Raw genomic sequence first — 18,547 nt, 5'->3', positions numbered from 1 at the left:
TTATCCATCTTTATAATCTTCCAGCCCTTCGTTAACCAGGGATTTATCTCGTAACGCTTCACCGGCACTAAACGGCAACTCCTTTGCTTGCACCTTTGCAAACAGCTCCACTTCCATCTTTAATATCTTAATTTTTCCTTTTCAGGGTTCTTTTGAAGATCCTCACCTGGAGTTACACACAGGCTTTGGTTATTTGCGGGAATGGGACCTGTTCTCAGGGTTTCAGGACCAGCTGTTGTTGTTCGGCATGCCAAGGGTCGGCCCGAGAGTCCGGCTCGTATTTGGAAGCCTAAGATCTCGGCGCTCTGGCAATGGGTAGATCGAGGGGTAGTGTCATGGCTGGAGACTCATGGGTCATCGGGGAGGCCGGAAAATCTTTTGCTGTAGGTCCAAAGACCCAAGATCTTTGTGATCTTCAGGCACAGAACTCATAAAAAGTGATGAAATAGACTTTTTAACATCGTAAACCAGCGGGTTGTTGTTATGTCTCCCACTCGCTGTGAACATGGGGGACACCTCCTTCTCCCTTATTAGGGAGAGGGAGAACCTGGGGTTTGTCGAATGCCGGATGAAACGCGATAGTCTTTGGGATAACTGCAAGGTTTGTGTCTTTGCTATCGCCTAACTCACGCTTGTGCTCAGAAGTGGGTGTGCTTTTTTTTGCTGAGGTGAAGGGGGATCATTACTTGCTGCTGCTTACGCACGGGAGGGGGCGCTGGGGGGGACCTTGGGGTTCTCACGTTTAACTGTTGTTCGTTCTTTGGGGCACTTCTCTCTTTTTGTGGATGTTTGCAAAGAAAAAGCATTTCAGGATGTATATTGTATACATTTTTCTGACATTAAATTGTACCTTTGAACCTCTGAACTGGCACCATGTCATTGATAAGGTTTACTTAAGGGACTGTGATCCATTCTAATCCTCTCAGTCAAATATACAGTATATTTTCTTAAAGCAGCATTATTTGTTACCTCTGCCTCTGTGAATGAATGATAAGCTCCAATGACAAATTTAAGTTTGCTGATGACACCACTGTGGTAGGCCAAGTCAAAGGTGGTGACGACTACGAGAGAGATTGAAAGTCTGGCTGAATGGCGCCACGACAACAACCACTCAATCAACTCAGTAAAACCGAAGAGCTGATTATGGACTACAGGAGGGGGAAACTAGGTATCCAAGAGCCAGTTTTCATCAGGGGATTAGAGGTGGAAAGGTTCAGCAACTTTAAATTCCTAGGCGTTATCATTAAAGAGCAACTGACCTGGGTCCAGGAAGCAAGTGTCATTTCTTAGAAGGCATGACAGCTCCTCTATTTTCTTAAAAGTTTGTGAAGATTCAACATACCATCTAAAACATTGAGAAACTTCTATAGCTGCATGGTGGAGAGTATATTGACTGGTTGCATCATGACCTGCTATGGAAACACCAATGCCCTTGAACAGAAAAACCTACAGAAAGTAATGGATACAGTCCAGTCCATCACAAATAAAGCCCTCCCCACTGACCACATCTATAAGGAGATATAGATTATAGGCATCCGTTAGTCTCATGAGACCATGGATTTGTGCTTTGGAAGGTTTCCAGGTCGCCAGGGTTGTATGGGAGACCGGCAATTGCTCAAGCTGCCCCTCTCCACGCCACTGATGTTGTCCAAGGAAAGGGCACTAGGACCCAAGCAGCTTGGCACCGGTGACGTCGCAGAGCAATGTGTTGTTAAGTGCCTTGCTCAAGGACACAAACACGCTGCCTCAGCTGAGGCTCAAACCACTGACCTTCAGATCACCAGACCGATGCCTTATCCACTAGGCCACACGCCAACACAATATAAGGAGTGCTGTCGCAGGAAAGCAGTGTCCATCACCATCCAGACCATGTTCCTGCTCACTGCTGCCATCAGGAAGGAGGTACAGGAGCCTCAGGACCCACACCACCAGGTTCAGGAACAGTTGTTACCTCTCAACCATCAAGCTACAGAACCAGAATGAATAACTTCACTCAGCCCAACACTGAACTGTTCCATAACCTATGGACTAATTTTCAAGGGCACCACACTGATGTTCTCAATATCTTTCATTCATTCATCTAGCCACCCATTTATCAATTTATTTATTTATTTGTTTGTTTGTTTGTTTACTTTGATATTGCCAATATTTTATGTCTATTGCACATTGATTGTCCATCTTTGTTTCTGTACAGGTTTTCATTGACTCTATTATGTTTTGTTGTTTTTACTGTGAATCACCATTAGAAAATAGGTCTATAGCAGATTAAATCTCTCTGGCTCTCCACTCGACCTTGAATCGCCTGGACAATAGTAATGCTTAATGTCAGGCTAATGTATCGACTACAGCTCAGCGTTCAACACAATCATGCCCTCAGTTCTAACCAACAAGCTCCAAAACTGGGCCTCTGTAGCTCCCTCTGCAACTGGATCCTTAACTCCCTCACAGGGGGACCACAGTTTGTGCAGATCGGATATAACAGCTCCTTCTCGCTGACAATCAACACTGACACACCCCAGGATGTGTGCTTAGCCCACTGCTCTACTCTCTCTACAACCATGACTTGCGTGGCTAGACACAGCTCAAACGCCATCCACAAACTTGCCGGCAACACAACTATTGTTGGCAGAATTTCAGATGCTGATGAAGAGAAGTGACGCAGATCAGCTGGTTGAGTGATGTCACAACAACCTCGTACCCGACATCAATAAGACCAAGGAATTGCTTGTGGATTTCAGAAAGGGCAAATCAAGGGAACACACACGTCCTCATCGAGAAATCAGAAGTAGGAAGGGCGAGCAGTTTCAAGTTTCTGGCTGTCAGCATCTCTGAGGGTGTATCCTGGGCCCAGCATGTTGACACAACAGCAGCTGTATTTCATTAGGAGTCCGAGAAGAATTGGTATGTCACCAAAGACACTCACAGATTTCTACAGCATTCCAACTGTTTGGTATGGATGGGCCACAGCACAGGATCAATAAAACCTGCAGCTCAGCCAGCTCCATCATTGGCACTGGTCTCCTTAGCACTCAAGACACCTTCAAAGGGTGATGCCTCAAAAAGGTGGCGTCCATCACTCAGGACATGCCCTCTTCTCATTGCTACCATCGAGGAGGAGGTACAGGAGCCTGAAGACACACACTCAACATTTCAGGAACAGCTTCTTCCCCTCCCCACCATCAGATTTCTGAATGGACAATGAACTCATGAACACTCCCTCTCTTCTTGTACCACTCAGCTAATTACTTTATTATGTTGTCAGTTATAGTGTTTATTGCTATGTACTGCAATGTTCTGGTACCGCAAAACAACAAATTTCATGACATGTACTGGTGATATTAAACTTGATTCTGCTATCTGAAAATGATTGGGGTAGTATATTGTGATATACATGTATTCTGATAATTAATTTACTTTGTACTTCTAACTTAACGGAATGTTGTAAAAATTCTTTGACTTCCTGGTCTACATCCTGCTATTTTTTCCCACAGGGCTCAATTCATGGTTATCGAGAGTTCTTGCTTAACTTCCCAAACTAAGAAAATTAGGCAATTCTGGACTCTCCTGATCTGTATCACATGTTATAATTCTATTATCTTCAGAAAAATCCTAGACCTTCTTCCACTTTAGTGGTATTCCAGTCTCTATACAGTACTGCACATCCATAACTTTTATACCTTTAGTAGTAGTGGATGGCCATTATCATTTGCACTATTTATTTAAGTTCATGGAAATAAAAGAGTTCTGTTTTTAAAAACTAACCATACACCAGGTCTATTAATGCTGTTATTGAAGGAAAATATTAAAAATGACCTTAACGGTAAACTGAAGTTTGATGCAAGTATCTATCCAGATCTCACAATTTCACTTTGTTCTGTGAATATATCTTTACTGCAAAGCCTCAGATTCTATGCAGTAAATACACACAAAAAAAATCCATTATGCAGTTAACTTCCATTGTGCAGTAAGCCTGTCCTAGATTCTCTCTGGGTTTGAGCAATTCAGGTACAGACATGTTACATTGTTTCCAAACACTTGGACAGAAATGAGAGTTCTATTCTGTGTAAAACTACCACCAAAATTTCCAGTCTAATAAATTTCCTCTCAGATGTATCTCTGTAAAGAGCAACAGCCTTTCATGTGATCAGCTTCACACTTCCGCCAGTGTCGGCTCAGAGGATGTAACTAACTGATAAGCTCATCAAAGATAAAACTGTAGCCTCAAGCTAAGAGAGACAGGCAAATGAATGCTCTTGCATCGTTTGTAATATATAGAGCGGGCAGATAGTTATTTTTGCGGTATGCTGGGTTTTCAGAACAAGTGCTGGATCTTTTGAGTTGAACAGATGTTTTTTAACATGGCATGTCATATAACCATGTTGTATAACTAGGAGATATAAGAGAAAGCAGCTGCTGGAATCTGTGGGACGAAAAAAAATACAAAAAGCTGGCAGAACTCAGCAGGTCCAGCGGTATCTGTGAAGAGAAATGGACAGTCAACGTTCTGGGCCCAGATGTCCTAAACATCGACAGTCCACTGCCCTTCACAGATGCTGCCTGACCCATTGGGTTCCTCCGCATTTTGTTTCTTTTTTGTATAACAAGGAATACAACTTTGCTGAATTTATAATGATTCACACAAACATTATCTAAGACTAATTTTCTACCCCATTCAGAGGACTGCAAAATTAATTTTGGCTTTTACTGAGAATAATTTCCCCACTCTTTTGGTTGCCAATCCACTCCCATATCTCTGAGAACAATTTTTACAAAGATAACAGTTGAACGCTGAGCCTCCTACAGTGCCACGATGCAGTGCTGTCTTGGGGTTAACCTTCTGATCGTTCCTACCTTCTTCGCTGCAGACAGTCACCTCACCTTGAACTCAATATCAATGCAGACTTCGAGCATGTGCGGAATCCAGAACAGAGTGTTGCAAACGGCTATTTTATTGTCAGATATATTAACAATTTGCATACTCATTAGACCTGAAGAATGCAAGTCAGCAGAAGCTCTATTAACAAAGAAAGAAGGTTATGGGCATACATCCCACTCTAGAGGTATAAACGCAAAGATATTAGGCTGATACTCAATGCATTGTTGATGAAGAGATGGTTGAGAAGATAAACTAAGTTCCTTCCTGCGCTTACAGGCAGTTGTAGAGCAGTGGGTGATATTGCCCCCCCACCTATGGGGGCAATAAAGATAAAGGGGTGGTGGTGGGGGGCACGTAGTAGCAAGGGATTACATGTTTAACTTAAGAAATGAATTACTTATTATAATAATTTGAAAGTCAGTGCCTCATAATTGATTACAGCACGATGATCACACAATCAACTCATCTCTTGCTAACACACCGTCTCTTAGACTTTGTTCAAAGCACGTTATAGACATTGAAAAGCAATGTGATGCTTCTGTATTTGGCACATCTTGAGAAACCTAGACTTAAGAAGGTGTGTTATTTCCGGGCCTGGCCCGCACATTATTGCTGTTCTCTACTGTGGTACAGTGTTAGCTAGAATGATTCCCATACTCTAATCAGACAGTGACGTGATTGCTGTGAATTAGTTCAGTGAGGTAAAGTTCAGAATCTGCCTTTTCGAATGGTGTTGTCAGCACTTCTCTAGACCATGGCCCAACCAAGATGTTGCTGCCTCACTTTATGTACCTTCAGACAGGCTTTGCCTGAGCTATGATGTCATCATAACTCTCTCCTCATTGACTGTGCTATCGAGGTTGACCTTGGGCAATTGATGGTGGTTGTTAATCTGTAAAAAATCGGCAGAAGTAGACCAAATGAAAAAGAAGTATAGACAGTATAGTGTGGAGTAACTGAAATATGGATTAACTGTATCCCAGCACCAAGCATCCAACAGCAGTATGTTTTGTGAAAGAGTTTTTTTTTCCAAATGGAGCAATGAGATCATGCAGGCTTCTTGAACATTTGAAAAGAATGCTCTCTGATAAAGCAAGCAAGAACTTTCAGAAATGGAAAACACTTCAAAACATGTTTGCCAGCACCTCACAACAAACCAGTGATGGTTTGCATGCTTCATACATTTCATTGCTCATTGCCAAATCTGGAAAGCCTCAGATTGGAGAAGAACTGATTCTGCCAGCAGTAAGGGAAGTTCTGAATATGGCTTTGCAGAAGTCACCGGACCAAGTAATTAAAGCGATTCCACTCAGCGACAACTGTGTTCAAAGATAAATAGATGAAATGTCAGAGAATGTGCGGATGACAGCAGAATTTACTCTACAAATGGATGAGTCATCGTTGCCAGGCAATGAATCTTTGCTTCTTGCTTATGCTTGCTTCATAAAAGATGAAAGCCCAGGGTTCAGTTGTTGTTATTTGCAAAAGGACGAGAAACAGATACGAAGGGGAAGTCAACATTTCGGCTTATTGAGCAATTTTTCAAAGAGAAGGACTTTTCACTCAGCAGTATTCTTGCTTATACAACAGATGGAGCACCATCAATGACAGGATGCCACTGTGGGGTTATTACTTAACAAATTTACCATTCACTGTGTAATTCACAGAGAATATATTGTCACAAAAACTCAGTGATCAACTGCACAGATCATTAAACACTGTTAACACAGCAGTAAATAAAATCAAGTCCCATGTTCTCAAATCTGGTCTATTTTGAGAGCTTTGCATTGAGAATGATGAGCAGTTTTGAACACTTGCTGTTGCACACAGAAGTCAGATGGCTCTCAAAAGGGAACTGCCTGAGATGCTTTTATGCACTTTTTGAAACTGCTATAAAATCCTTTGAAGACACAAATGCTTCATTCAATAATTAACTCAAGAATATTATGCATGGCAATTCTTACTTGTCCGAATTATTTGCAAAGCTTAATGAAATCTGTTTTCAATTGCAAGGAAATGTTGTGAATCTTATCAAAGTCAAATCAGTTGTCTCCACATGTCTGTCCAGATTAACCCTATTTAAATGCAATATTGGCCGTCGCAACCTCTTCCAGTTTCTGAGCATCTCTGAGTTGGAAGAGAAAGAAAGAATGCCAGGTGACGATCTTCAAGTATACTGTGTCCACCTCGTTGATCTGCGTAAGACACGTCAGAGAGATCTCAGAATCTCCAGATTGGGTAATAACTCCATTCCTGAACACTTGTAATGAAGAATTAACAGTAAGGATGAAGGAAGAACTGATCTCACTACAACATGACTTTGAGCTGAAGCCGAGGTATAAAAAGTCATATCAAGAAAGAAATCTCTAAACACTATCCTGCACTGTGGAAAAAGGACATGATGTTCTTTACTGCCTTTCCAACTTTATACTTACTGGAGAGCAGTTTCAATGCAGTCACCCAACTTCTTTCGAAGGAAAGAAACAGACTGCAAATTACTGAATGTGGGGATCTGAGACTGCTGAGTGATATTCAGTCTGATATTCAAGAGCTGATATCACTGCAACAAGGCCATCCTTCTCACTGAGAGGTGAAAAAGCAATGAAGTAGTGAATAGTTGGAGTACTAATGTACGCTCTCAAACTGCTGATGAAAATTACTGTAATTAAATAAACAAATGATTTTACTTGTTTTGAATAGATTTGAATAAATTTTTGCAATTATTTGTCACAGCTTTGAATTTGCAGTTCCCATTGTCTTTAATTTTGCATTGTAAATCAAAATTCTTTATAGTTTTCATGCAGTAGTGGCAGAGGGAGAGGGAGAAACAGGGATGTGGTCTGGGAGCCAGGGGGGCAGTGACTCAAAAAGGTTTGGGTACTACTGGGCAGAGGCAGTACTTTGAAGAATACTTGGCTTATCCTATGCCTCCAAGCCAATATTTATTTTACAGGCTACCTCAGCATAAAAGAATATCTAGCCTACTGAATGCGAGTATGCATATCTTCTTTTAACTGAATATTTTGAAAGCTATTTTAACAATTAAAAAAGGAACTGCAATAAAACGGCAGGATGAGATGAGAAGAACAGTAGCACAGCGGTCAGCATAACAGGGCCACTGGCCTGGCTTCAACCCCACTGCTTCCTGTAAGGCGTTTGTACATCTTCTCTGTGACCACGTGGATTTCCTCCTGGCGCTCCAGCTTCCTCCCACATTCCAAAGATGTGTAAGTTAGTAGATTAATGAGTGTAATCGGGCAGTATGGGCTCACTTAGCCAGAAGGACCTGTTTCTGTGCTTTATCTCAAAATAGGAAAGCTTTAAAAAGACAAAGCGGAGAGAGTAACTCCTGAAGTGACGAGGGTGTGGAAGAAGCTGCAGATTGAAGTGGTAGTTGCAGGTCCACTTTCAATATATAAGAGAAGTTTGGATAAGTACATGGATTGGAGGGGTATGGTCCAGGTTGCAGGTCAATGGGACCAGGCAGAATTGTAGTGCTGTAGTACTCCAAGACTCTAAGCTCCCTAAACTAAGGAAAATGCTACAGAAAGTAAAAATCTTAAACAAAACAAGTATACTGGAAACTTTCAGTGCCTGTTGTCAAAGAAGCAGAGTTAATGTTTCCAGTCAATGACCTTTCAAACATCAATTTTGCTGATATTTTTTGAAGAGGCCTTTCATGTTCACTGTGTTTCCAACCCAAAAGGAAGGAAGCAGTGCTGGATGTGGTTCCAAGGATTAAAGCACGCAAGTGGGAAATGTAAATGTGCAGCCTATTTCAGAACCTGCAGTTACAGTGCTACTTTAATGGTCCCGAATGTACACCAAAGAAAAACAGCGAGCACAGTGACACAGCAGTTTAGCACCACCAGCTCACAGCTTCAGGGATCTGGGTTTGGTCCTGATCTCGGCTGCTGTCTCTGCGGCTCTGTGGGTTCCTATTGGATGTTCTGGTCCCCTCCCACTGCCCAAGGGCATGTCATTGATCAATTTGCAACCACAAATGACACCTAAGTACAGGTAAATGATTAAAAAAATCAAAGGGGATTTAATGAGCAAAGAAGATGGAATAAGTTGCAAGAAAATGAGCATAATGGGACTGGGATTGTTCTTCTGGAAGCTGGCATGAACCTGGTGGTATTGTAATGAGTCAATAAAAAATATTCAAATGAGGGGACTGAGGATCTGACCGAAGTAGAACGGAATCAAATATTGCCTGGCAAATCACCAATGCTTTAAATTATCAGTGATTTTAATAACAATCTCCCCTTCACTTACACTGGGGAATATGCCAAAGATCTGACTTCTGCATTCAGCCGGCTGTAATTCAGTTGGTTCCACACGTGAATTGCTCACATGTCATACGCCAGTGCAGTGATTGTCTTATGACTGTTAATTTGCTGAGAAGATGCTCCAGCTGCTCCCTGCAGTCATCACCTGCAGGTGATTGTCGGGAATAAAATTAAACTACAACCTCATGTTTATTGCCAAAATGTTGCGCAATTTGAGTTCAAATTGAGCCTCAGATAGCACTTTATATCACATTTTGTGTAGCAACTGCCCATAATTATTTAGTGAGTCAGTTAGTTATTGCATACAGAGTATTTGTGGCATACAATACGAGTTCAAGTACACGACAGCACAATGCTGAGTCACCCTTCTTAAAAGAGATGCGAAATAATACGTACGTACGTGATTCAGCTACAATCCTTGTCCTGCTTTACTGATGCCATGGTGATGAATTTCATGTTTAATACATTTGGACTTGTGAAATCAGGCTGAGCTGGAGTATTTTATTTACATTGGATTTCCCCGTTACAGATGATCCCATTGATACAAAATCAGAGGAATCAAGCGATCTCCCAGTTAAAACTCAATTTATTAAAGTTCAACATTCAATGGTGTCTATCACACAATAATGTCAAGATTAATGCTTTAAGTGAAATAGTGATAATGTGTACATTTTTGTATCAAGTTCAAATTTATTATCATTTCAACCGTTTACATGTATTCATACTGCCAAACAGTATAATGCCACTGGCACTTCATACATGGTGAGGGCTGGGAGTTCAATAGTCTCACGACCCAGGGGAAGAAGCTGCTTTCTATCCTAATAATTCTTGTCCTAATGCTAAGAAACCTTTTACCTCCTTCACTGTTCTTAACTTGTTGAAGTAGTGAAATTGTTTCATATTCACTCCCGGCCATTTCTGGCATCTCCAAGCCTGAATGCCTGAAATCAAAGTGAGCAGAACAATTCTAAATTGTTTTACTGATTACTTCTTACAAACTGTCAGTGATGAAAACCATGAACATAAGCGCACACAACTGATGCTATTTAAAACCTGTTCACTCTAAGCATGGTGTAGTGTCTAACTTCCACACAAGTGCACACGACTAACACCAGTTAGAAACTATTCGGCGACAGTCTCCTGTCCCAATTAAGCGGCATTATGCCCCAAATAAACCAAGGCTATTTCCTCAATTATTTTTTGCTCTTTAACAGTTATCTCAAATAAGCAGCTACCATGATTAACCAAATTTGTCCATTGCATACAGTGGATGAATTCCTCTGGCAATAGCTATTGAGAACTAATACACCATTTTATAATGCTGTAGTACTATTGGTAGTGATATAAGTTGTTTTGTATTTCATTTAAATACATTATTTGTTCCTCAGTTTGTCTTTTTTATATCTTTTTAACTATTTCCAGCCAATTGGGGCAGCCGTGTAATTGGATGAAAATGTGCTGGTCCCCATGTATCTCAATGAACTGTATGTATAGGTATATACATTTTTTAAAAAATGTATTTATATATGTAGTGCAAAGGAGAGCAAAATTAGTGAGATAGGTGGTGAGGTAGCGTTCATGGGTTCACTGTCCGTTCAGAAATTTAATGGCGGATGTGGGATGGAAGGGTAAGCATTTTCTTAATGGTGGTGTAACAGTGAAAAAGTGTGTTGGATTCTCTGCCTCTGCACATGACATGCTGGTAGTAATTTGTCAGATGCTTCATCAAGCTGACTCGGTTGAAGTACCCTTGATGATCAAGAGAGCATCAGGACACGGTGTCTCGTGAATGATGCCTGTCCCTTGAGTACTACTGTAACGTTTGCCACTACTAGAATGACACCAGAGATCTCTCTTGGCAGGGAAAATGGACAAAACTTGACTGCCAGATGTTCCAGGTTGGCCAAGCAGGACTGAGACAGAACTGTCATGTCTGTCACCACAATGAATTAATCATGAAGCAAACACTGCCGCCTCTGCCTTTATCTGATGCCATCATCCAGACTAAGCGGAGGAAGATGATACCTTTGCACTAGAGTTCAGTGTCTGGAGTGTCTGGGGTGAGCCATGTCTCTGTGAAGCAGAGTCTTCTCGTGGTCACCAAGTTGAGTAAGATGGTCTCCTAAGGGTTTGTCTACTGGTGGGTCCTCAGGCGGCTGTCGAGGCCAATCCAGGGTCCCCATTTCCTAGTGCAGTGTGGCCAAGAGTAAGTGGTGACTGTGGTTAGTGGTTAAGTCAGTCTCTCCTTTCTCAGCCTCCACTTGCTCTCTGCAGTTTTTAGGTGAAATGTTGAATCTGAATGACCATGACCTATCCATCGGAGTTAGTGTGGCTTTATCACGGTGGAGATGCTGTTCATGTTGTCCTCCTCCAGTATGCTTGTGTTGGTGCGTCTGTCTTTCCAGCTGATCTTCAAAATCTTTGGTGTAGTGTTATTTGGTGTCATTGTTCCAGAGCTTTCAGATACTGTAGGTGGTCCATTGTTCAGCTCCATACAGTAATGTAGGAAGGACAACACCGCTCGGGTGGTGGTTGATCTCTGAGTCAATGTCTGCTTTTGAGGAGAGAATGCTGCCAAGGCAGGGAAGGTGGTCTACATTTTCAAGGATGACTGTCAACTTTTATGGAGAGCCAGATAATGGTTGGTTGGGTGGTAGTTGATTTAGTGCTTGTGTCTTTTATATTCAAAACAAGACTCTATACGCCTTTACAGAAGGCATTCAGGATGCATTGTAGATCTTCAGAGCGTGCTGCGATGGTGTTGTCGTCTGCATACTGAAGCTCCATGATAGTTGGCCTTGTTCTTGGCCTTGAACCAGTTGAGGTTTGAAAGCCTGTTGTCCATTCTATATACGAAAGGGATTCCCCGTGGCAGGTCTTGGCCAATGAGCTTGTAGGGTAATGTAATGGGAGACAGATAACACATATTGTTCATAATATAAACTGTTCCACACAATTCACAAACACTGACATTGAGTTGTTGTGTTCACTTCAAGAGATGCTGCCTGACATAATGACATCCGTGTAAAGCGACTGCTTTTGTTTTGTTCTCAATGGAAGTAAAGAGCAGCGGCTTTTATTAAGCACATACTCGATTCTTGCATGTTTTATTCACAAAATCCTACAAGGTGAAAGATGATAGCAATAAAGATGTCAAGTGGGCTGGGTGCAATGATACAGCCCTGTTTGACTCCTGTCTTGACAGTGAAGGGTTCAGATTCAGCGCCACTGTTACTGAGTACTCTGGCTGCATGCCATCATGCAGTAGTCTCTTCTTGTAAGTACTTGTCAGGATAGTATACGCCAGAGAGCTTGGCGGTCTTCTGAGGCAAATGTCTTTGTGAAATCTATGAAAGCCAAGTCTAAGGGTTGCCTTTGTTCATGGCATTTTCCCTGTAATTAGCGGGCTGTGAAGACCATGTCTGCGGTACCTCTAGATGGGCAGAAACCACACTGTGTTCAGGGAGTACTTCCTCAGATGGTGGAAAGAGTCGATGGACAAGAATACATGTGAGCACTTTGCCTGTGATGACAGGAGGGAGATACCTCTGTATTTGCCTCAATTTGCCTTATCTCTCCTCTTGAATAAGTCACTATTAGATAATCCCCTGCTCCGAGGGCAGTTGTTCCTTTTCCCAGACCTTGTGGTGCAGGAGTGCTGGTCCACATTCCTTAAGGGTCTCTGCTGAGATCGAGTCAGGACCCATGGCTTTGATGCTTTCCAGTGTCCAGATACCATCACGAACCTCATCATGCTGCAAGGTTCCCCCATGTCTATTCCTACAGGCCTCTGGAGATTCTGACTTGTAACCTCTGGTTCAGGAGTGTGGTTGCCGTTAAGAAGTTCTTGAATGTCAGAATCAGAATTAATATCACTGGCCACCATCAATCATTGATATCCTTCGGATCTTTTAGCACGTTCTTCCTGTCCTTTGAGCACAGGGGGTTTAATCTGAAGGAACTTGGACCGTAGACTGATGTGGTGACTCTGAAGAAGAGTCACCAGAGTCTGCCAGTCTCTGGCTTTCCAGGGCTTTCTCCATCCACCAAGAATTCATTAGCTCCCTTACCCTGTGCTGGACGTTTGCCTTGGCTCTGAAGTAAGCTTCTCTTCTGGCCTTGCTGTCGACATCATTCTGCCAGGGACAAAAGGTTTTCCTTTCATGGAGATGAATTGTTCTATCTCCATGTCATTATCATGAAACCCATCTTGATGGTTTCTGGACTTGCACCCAAGGATGCTTTCGTGGGTATTGAGAAAGGTGGATTGAAGCAGACTCCATGTGTTCTTTGATATCCTCTGCATATTCCTATTGGAAGAAAAACTTCCAACACCAGTCCTGATATCCCTTTGGTAGAGCAGTTTTGCTCTGAGGTCTTCAATTTTTATTTTCTCGACACTGTCCATTAGCCAGGAGGATGGCTTGGGGGGGCCTTAGGACCCCACACTTCAGTTTTACCTGAAGCTCTCCCCAGCAGCCTTGTTTCCTGAGACAATGGAGACTTTTCCTGAGCTTCCAGCTGCTGCTCTCACGCTCTGGATGGTCAGCGGTCCCGAATCTGCTGGTTTTGAAGGTAGCCAGATCTTTGAAATGCCTTGAAACAATGTTACTCCCCTCAGTGCCTGTGGTTGCAGATTTCAACCGGAGGAGAAGTGCGTACGAAACGTTGCCCCACTGTGGCGCCTGTCAGTGTGGATATAATGGACTAAATGCTATGTTTCAATCTGAATGACTTTAAAATCATTTAGAGTTTGCTGCACTATATATCTGAATTTATAGCACCAGTAGCAATGCCTGTCTTACTGTGAAGCAGTAAGAGGGACCTAACAGAACTCACAAAGATAGTTTAGTTTTTAATACCAGGTGCTGTCCTTTCACTCTCCCCACAGTTGTTAATCGTCCTATTACCTGAACAGAGGTGAATCAGGAGTAAAGGCTGATCGTTATGTATTGTTCCGGATACTGGATCAGATTGTACTGGACCCAGTCTGCTTCTGGAACCACCATCCAAAGTCTCTCCTTGCCCATATTTACCTGAGCCAGCTAATGAAGGTCTATTTTACTGGTCCTCCGCACCCTGGGCTTCAGATGGCAACTAGGCCTCGGGAAAAAAGTATGCAGGGCCCACCCTTGAAAGTCCTTAAAAGCCAGCAAATTTAGAAATGAAACTTGAAAACATGAAAATCACTTTGATAAGGTTTTGTAAAGATTCCTGATATTCAGACACACACTCAAGTTGAAGTAATTAAAGATCATCAGGACAGTTACGCATGGAAACAGATGAGTTTCTCTGTGACTGCTTTGAGTAAGTAGATTGGTCCATGTTCAAGGACTCAGCACTCAGCCTCGGTGAGTATGTGATCTTTGTTAATAATTGTGGGGACTGTGTACCAAAGAGAGTGTTTCCAAACTAGAAACATTGGATTAACAGGAAGACCACTCCTTACTGAAGTCTAGGATGGTGCCGTTCAAATCAGGGCGCTCTGACCTTTACAAGAAATTGTGATATGACTTCCGTAAAGCTATCAGGGACACCAGTCCAAAATGAGTCCCAGACAGTTCTCCGTTGCGGCAGGACTTACATGCTATAACAGGCCACAAAACAGAGCCAGACAGCATCACCAGCAACAGAGCATCCCCTTCCCAATGGGCTGAACCCATTTTATGCATGCTTTGGACACCCTGCCCAGCAGCCTCCAACGCACAGTCATGTGGATGTGAGATCAGTATTCTGGAGAGCAAACCCATGGAAAGCATCTGGCCTGGATAGTGCTCCTGGTTGTGTCATTAGATTCCGAGTTGATCAGCTGGCAAGGCTACCTGCTGACATTTTTAACCTCTCCCTGCTTCAGACTGGGGTTCCCACCTGCTGTAAGATGATCGCTATCATCCTAGTACCTAAGGAAAACAAGACAACATGCCTTAATAACTACTGCCCAATGGCCCTGACAGCCACCATCAGGAAGTGCTTTGGAAGGCTGGTCACGACATGTATTAACTCCAGCCTCCCAGATAACCTCAGCCCCAATACATTTCACCTACGAACAAATCAGGATGATGGCCGACACCACTTCCCTGTCTCTGTGCTCACATCTGGATCATGTGGACAATGAAGGCCCCTGTGAGAGGACAAACCAGGGTCGGACTTATAGCAGGAATGGTAGAGCATTGAGGAATGCCGGAGAACAGTGGGATCAGTGTATACAGATCCACAATTCCATGTAAGTGGCGTCACAGCTTGAGAGAATTGCATAGAGAGCTTTTGGTGCATTTACATGATTAAATGCAGACATTTTCAATAGATACAATTAGCAAAGCTGAGTGTGATTTGACACCAGGGACTTTTATTAAAGAACAATTTACTTATTAAAAACAAAGTCAGGTGAAATTAATTGAAAATATTGTACAGGACTGAAATAACCTACTGAATAAGTTTACCAGCCATAGGTCATGATGATACATTGGGATTGGGTTGAGGGGCATAAAAATCACAGTGCAGGACAAAATTTCAGTTATCACCCCCCATTAAACATTAGCTGAATTATCAGCCTTCCATTTAACTTGATATTTACACACTCAATTCTTTCAATAGTATCAAGTACAAAGAAACATATACAAGTCTCACAAATATTTTTAGCTAGCAACCAATAAATTGATACCTAGCAGGAATTAACATATGGGATGATAACTAAATAAACACGATGGTTATTGCTCAATTAGATTTGGTTTATTTTTGCACTGCAGGTTCACGTCTGCCACCAAAAGGTCTGAGGTTGTGTGGCCTGTTCAAAATATCTACAGTTCTCATGCACTGGCAAAGAGAGCAAGAGCTATTTGATTGGCTGTAATTGTACCATGTGATTTACAATAATATTACAATCACTGTTGACTTGGTGTGAACTATTTTGCATGAGTTCTTTTCTAAGATTTTGAACGTTGTGCATTTGGCTGCAGATTTTTGTGAGTTGTACAGGATTTATGTGTTCATAGACAACTATGCATAAAACAAATGGAAAAAAATATACCCATTATGGCCCTTGTTTTGTGTGTGCACATATACCCAGGAGTACATATACCATCTGTCACTACATGTTGAGGTTCAAACAAATTCCAGTGTTTGTAATTTGGTGTGAAATGTTTCACTCCAGTGCATTGCACTTTCTGTAACTGTAACACTATATTCTGCATTGGTTTTTTGTAAATCTTAATGCAAAACAGCAAATTTCACGTCGAATGTCCGTGATAATAAATCTGTCTCTGACTTACAGTGTGGATGGACTGTCCTGTTTGGATGAATCAGAATTAGGTTTATTATCACCGGCATGTGTCATGAAATATGTTAACTTAGCAGCAGCAGTTCAATGCAATACATAATAAAGAAGAAAAAAAAATCAATTACAGTATACGTATATTGCATAGATTTTAAATCGTGCAAAAACAGAAATAATATATATAAAAAAACAAGTGAGGTAGTGTTCGCGGGTTCAATGTCCATTTAGGAATTGGATGGCAGAGTGGAAGAAGCTGTTCCTGATTCACTGAGTGTGTGCCATCAGGCTTCTGTACTTCCTTCCCAATGGTAACAATGAGAAAAGGGCATGCCCTGGGTGCAGACAAAAGTTTTTCCCTGTATCTCAGTGCAAGTGACAATAATAAACAAATGACAACTCCTTTATCAACTAGTGAATGATCAGCAGTGAATATCCTCAGGGCCCTGCAGATCCTACCATTTGGTTCTTGAACACACTATCAGAACCCCTTGGCTGAACGTTTCATCACTAGAACTTTCAAGCAAGCGCCAAGACCTTAAATGGATGATAGTAGGAAGTGCCCTTTCAGATCTTTTGTGTACAACTGGGGTTTCAGCACTACCATACACACAATGGGGTAGTTAAGGTGGGGATGAAAATGTTATCCACCTCTTGGAATGAACAGTTACCAAGAAAGTCTGCAAAAAGGTAAGACCATAAGACATAGGGGCAGAGCTAGGCCATTTGATTTATCAAGTTTGCTCCACCATTGTTTCATGATTGATTTATTAACCCTCTCAAGCCCATTCTCCTGCCTTCTTCCCATAACTTTTGGCACCCTTGCGCATTGAGAGCCCATCAACCTCTGTTTTAAATATACCCAATAACTTAGCCTCCACAGCCATCTCCAGCAATAGATTCACCACTCTCCGATAAAAGAAATTATTCCTTATCTCTCTTCGAAAAGGATGTTCTTCTATTCTGAGGCTGTGCCCTCTGGCCCTAGTCTAACCCACTATAGGAATCATCTACTACATGTAGGCCTTTCAGTTTTCAATGGAGTTCAATGAGATCCCCCCCCCCCCCCCCAATTCTTTTGAACTCCAGTGAGTATACACTCAGAGCCATCAAACTATCTTCATACGTTAACACAGTCATTCCTGGGATCATTCTCGTGAATCTCCTCTGGACCCTCTCCAATGCTAGCGGATCTTCTCTTAGATAAGCGTCCCAAAACTGCTCAAAGTACTCCAAGTATGGTCTGAACAATGCTTTAAAAATGCTTAGCATCACACCCTTGCTCTTATATTCTAGTCATCTCAAAATGAGTGCTAACATTACATTTGCCTTCCTCACCATCCACTCAACATGCAAGTTAACCTTTACGGAAACTTGAACAAATCCCTGTTCACCTCTGACTTCTGAATTTACACCCTGTTTACAAATAGCATGTGCCTTTATTCCTTCCACCAGAGTGCCTGACCATACACTTGCCTACACAATATATTGCACTTGCCATTTCTTTGTCCATTTTCCTAATCTGTGTAAGTCCTTCTGCAGACGACCTTCTTTCTTAACACTACCTGCCCCTCCACCTATCTTTGTATCATTCACAAACGGCACAAAAACCAACAATTCCATCATCCAAATCATTGAAGTGATCCCAACACCAAGCCCTGCAGACCACCACTAGTCACCGGCAGCCAACCATAAAAGTACTCCTTTATTGCCTCCTACCATTCAACCAGTCTTCTATCCATGCTACTATCTTTCCTGTAATACAATGTGCTCTTCAGAATCAGGTTTAATATCACTGGCATTATATTGTGAAATTTCTTGTTTTATGGCAGTAGTACATTGCAATATATTATGATAAAAGCTATACATTACAATAAGAAGTATACACAGTATATAAAACATTGAATTAAAAGTTCTGCAAAAAGTGGAAAATTACTATAGTAATGTTCACGGGTTCATTGTCCACTCAGAAATCTGATGGAAGAAGGGAAGAAGCTGTTCTTGAAACATTGGGGGTGTGGCTTCAGGCTCCTTTACCTCCTTCTTGATGGCAGCAATGAAAAGAGGGCATGTCCTGGGTGATGACGGGTCCTTAGTGATGAATGCCTC

At 42.0% G+C, this 18,547-nt stretch overlaps 1 pseudogene; it reads left to right on the top strand.

Annotated features, from left to right (window-relative positions):
* The first annotated feature begins 5,953 nt into the window (after nt 1–5,953).
* Nucleotides 5,954–6,513, top strand: LOC140724545 (protein FAM200C-like; annotated as a pseudogene).
* The last annotated feature ends 12,034 nt before the right edge of the window (nt 6,514–18,547 follow it).

This window comes from Hemitrygon akajei, chromosome 3 (assembly GCF_048418815.1).
Source record: "Hemitrygon akajei chromosome 3, sHemAka1.3, whole genome shotgun sequence".
Classification (NCBI taxonomy): domain Eukaryota; kingdom Metazoa; phylum Chordata; class Chondrichthyes; order Myliobatiformes; family Dasyatidae; genus Hemitrygon; species Hemitrygon akajei.
The sequence above is the reverse complement of the archived record's forward strand: the minus strand, read 5'-3'. Positions and strand labels throughout refer to the sequence as shown.